At 38.1% G+C, this 4,497-nt stretch overlaps 1 protein-coding gene across 1 annotated transcript in view; it reads left to right on the plus strand.

Moving 5' to 3' along the window:
* LOC101858123 overlaps positions 1 to 4,497 on the plus strand; it is a 156,728-nt gene that overhangs the window by 41,091 nt on the left and 111,140 nt on the right. The gene's annotated exons all lie outside the window — the stretch shown is intronic.

Here is a 4,497-nt window from a genome sequence, read left to right on the forward strand (position 1 = left end):
AATACAATAAATAAACAAATAAGTAAAATAAGTAAATAAATAAATAAACTAAAGAAAAGCAGAAAAAAAGCTCAAACAAACCAAAACAAAAGCCAAAACCAACCAACAAACAAACAATACATAAGTGTTTAACGCCCCTATCGACATAATTTAAGAGAAAATCTTCGATCCTGCGTGTCTGGATCAATCCTAGCTGAGAGGGATACAACGGCCCGTCAAAAAGACCGAGGTACTGGATTAAAGTTCTCCTCATGCGGGAATCGAACACGGCTCTCCTGCATACGACTGCGAAGCGCATAACCGTTATACCGCTTACGACTGTCGGACATCTTTGAATGTCCACAGTAAATGGCAAAGAAACTCAACTGCATATAACAACTATACAGACCTGTCATCAACAGCTATATGACGTTACAAATACCCTTATTTGGCTCAGTGCTCTCAGGAGGTAGTACAATCTAAGGTTATTAAAAAGGGCGGGTCTGGTACATTTCCATAACATTTTAAAACTAAAGTTTCAAATTCTCTTGTAGCAATTAGTTTCAACAGGTATATTAAAATTGCGGAGGGGAGACACGGGATACTTGTCTAATTCCACTCTTGAATCCTAATGTTTAATATTTTATGTTGTGACTTCAAAGATTACCAAAATGAAAGTTCTGAAATGCTAAGTATGGACAACCCTTCAATATGGTTGTGAATGCAGGACAATCACTAAAGACAGTGAAAATAAAATAGAAGCAACAGAAATGTGGTTTCTTGGGAGACCGCTGAGAATATTGTGGAAGGAAAAGAAATCAAATGAGAAGTGCATGATGAAACCCGTGTAGGACGCTCACTATTAAAAACATCAGGAAACGGCAATTAAAGCAGTTTTTTGGGACCCCTGAAAAGACATAAAGGTCTTGAACATCTATCTCTCACTGGCAAAAATGAAGGCAAACGAGGCAGGGGTAGGTCCAGAGAAACCCGCTTAGGGAACCTAAACAAATGGGTAACGGGGAAAGATCACGGAAAAGTAGCTTTTTTAAGAGCATCCCAGCAAAGGATTGATTGGAGAACCGTTGTTACATTTGGCAGTGTCCCATAACTCCAGCTCGCTGTAATGTAAGGGTTAACTGTCTAATGCCCACTGGCTTACATTTGCGCCATTGGGTCTAAGTTCGAATCGTATTTTTGCTATTGTTGTTTTTTCGTTGTTTTTTCGTTGTTTTTTCAGGGGATGGGGGCGGCTTTTGAGGATAAAAAGGGAGCTTCAAATATCTCATAGCATTTCTAACAAAAACGTAGAGGTTCATAATTTACATATATATTATGTTAGGCATCATAGTGAAATCAGAAGCTCGTCAAAATAACGAAATGAAAGAAGTCGGCATTTTATAGGCTGTTGGGTATTTTTTTTCTTTCTTTTCTTTTCTTAGCACCTTTTATGTCTTAAAAAAAACGCATTTATGTGTGGATTTTTACTAGAAATGGTGGTAAATGACACGCAAACAGGTACATTTGCAGTTTCCGATTACTCTCAAACTTTGGCGCCACATCAATTGCAACTATTTCGACTTCTACTATAGATACATGGGTAAATTTTTCATAAAAATCAAGACACATGAACGAGCTTTACAATGATACCAATAACTGCACATACCCCAAAATTGACTGGTGCCTGATTCCACGATGTCGTGCAACATAATATTTCTTACTTTGGACACAAGGGGGTTAAACAGACATTCACATAGAATCTACTTACGATGCCCATTCAAAGATTTCCACTTTTATTAAGAGGCAAGCGCCAGCCACTGCAACTGGCTAATGGAAGATGGCGGATTGTTCAGTAGTAATTACATGAACTCTTTCACCTGTCTCAACGGGGAATTGGTATTTCCCTGATGGCCCAAGACTGATGTGGAGCTCCTACTGTTTTTATCTACTGGGATTTCGAGTAATAAATGATTTGTACGCTCGCTGTAAGCTCGGTAATGCTTTGCCCTGCTCCCAGGCCATTACTGTTTATTTGCTGCCACAAAAGGCACTCGTTGTAGGAGGAAGAAGGAAGAAATGTTATATTTATTATGGCCTCTTAATGATTATTGTATTGATGGCCGGCTGATGAGCAGGGGATTCCGTCGTTCATGTTCCATTAAGTGACAAGAGGGGCAGAGATATCATGGAATGTCTTCGTCATAGGCACTCCATTTCTCATGTTGTCGGATATTATATGTGTGACGTCGTGGTGAAATCAAACGCTTGTCAAATTAATGAAATCGAAGAAATTGCCTTTTTTTTCAACAGTTGGGTAATTTTTATCATTTTGTTTTTGTTTTGTGACCGGCACCACTTAGTACATTAAATAATACACATCTGCATTGATTGTACTGAAAACAGTAGATAAAAGGCACAAAATATATGTGAGGCAGCGTGGTGGAATCAGGCTCTCGTCAAAATAATCAAAATGAAGAAACTTGCATTTTCTGCAGGTTTGTTTATTTTTATCAAATTTTTGTTTTTTGGCTCAACACCGTTCATGTCGATTAAAGAACTCATTTATGTGTGGATTTTTCTGAAAAACGTTTATTAAAGGCACAAAAAAATGTAAATTTTCAGTTACCATGGACTCTAGAGCTAAGGAAATAACTAATCTTTGGCAGCCATTTTCTCACTAATTTTACCTCTGAAAACAGGTGACCCCCACCTCCGTCGTTCGCAAATATCACGACATGTTTATTTTTTTTATCCAAACAAAGACAACTGAACAAGCTTTAAGATGATACCAATAACTCTATATGCCCCAAAATTGACTAGAGCCTGATTCCACCACGCTGCCTCACATATAGATTTGCAGTTGTCAAGGACACTACGGTGTTGGATGTAGTCAAATTTTGGCTGCCAGTATCTCGCTAATTTTATCTTTGACATCAGGCGAACCCACTTCCTTCAAATGCAGCTATCTCGACTCCCATTCAAGACACGTTGGAATTTTTTGTCATCAAAATCAAGATAAACGAACAGCAGGTAACTCTATAATATTATTCTCAAAAACTGACGAGCGTCTGGTTTAACATCGTCGCGACTCATTAACCAATCCAACAGACATAACAAAACAATAATCACAGTCTAAAGAAATAATACAAGATCTTTTTCTCGATTTATTTCATTTTCTCACCTTTTCAGACATGCTCGCTTCGCGTCAACTTCAAACCAAAATCGAGCTGCATGAAAAAATTATATATTTTCTTCTACTTGAAACGCCTGATTGCAACTAGCTACAGCTGATTGAGGATCTTCTTCTATCCCTTGTGTCACGTTAGACAGACACGCAAGACTGGATTATTATCTCGCTTTGCTGAAACTGTTAAACGTTTCAGAATGTATATTATGTCTACAGGTTAGAAAACCTTTACTCTTCTCAAAATTACCCACATTATTTCCAGTTGAAATCGACAAATTAAAACTTGTCTCGTTATACTTTTCTCTTGTTCGAAGAACATAACAGCATAATCTATCTTTGGCTGGTGCTCTGGTGTGGTTTGCTCCTTCTTTTCTATCAAACATCTATCTAATCAAAGGAAAGCCTGACTGCCCGAAGTTAAATGTGTTGCAACGCGTTGGAATCAGGCGTTCGTAAAATTATGAGCCTATGTGGTTATTGGTATCATTAAAGCTCGTTTACTCGTTTTGCTTAAGATGAAAAAGTGCCGATCTGTCTTGAATAGAAGTAGAGAAGTTTGCGATTAAAAGAAGTGAGGTTCGTCGGGTGTTAGAGGTAAAGTTAGCATGAAAATGGCTGCAAAGGTTTGACATCTTGCAAATATTGAGAGTCCTTGGAGACTGTAAATTTACGTTTGTTCTACCTTTGGTCAACATTTTTCGGTAAATTTTACACAAAAATATGTTATTGAATGTGCGTAACAAGTGTTGAGCCACAAGGAATGACGATAACAAATTTCTAACGAGAGTACATTTGGCGATTTTTATTTAAAAATTATTTTTTTGACGAGCATATGATTTCAACACGATGTCCCAGAAAGGCGTCAGACAAAGATAAATAAAATTATCTCTCAGACGGTCTAGTCTGTCTGTCTATCAAACAATATCAAACTGGGATTCGACGAAACTTTCTGCAATGTACCCTGGGTTTTAGCGCAATAGTTCCAAACAAAGACAAGCCATGAGCACGTTCTTCATGATCTAGAGATACATTTTTACCATCCCCCAGTGGTAGAGACTGTCAGCGCTGCTCTGAATGGACGAAATATTGACTCGGCAAACATGTATGATCATGAAATTAAAAACTGTAATGAGTCCGACCTTTTCCTGAGGGTGCCCTGGCTCCAAGCTCTGGTTCTTTTTGTAATTGCTCTGAGCCTGTTTTCATTCCGTACACAAACGTGTTGGTTTGAGATTAATGGGTATTGTAACATCCAGTTAGTACATCTGTTCAAGGACAGATACACGTTTGTATTACTAGCCTCTCTCTCTCTCTCTCTCTCTCTCTCTCTC

Source organism: Aplysia californica, unplaced genomic scaffold (genome assembly GCF_000002075.1).
Source record: "Aplysia californica isolate F4 #8 unplaced genomic scaffold, AplCal3.0 scaffold00434, whole genome shotgun sequence".
Taxonomy (NCBI): Eukaryota; Metazoa; Mollusca; class Gastropoda; order Aplysiida; family Aplysiidae; genus Aplysia; species Aplysia californica.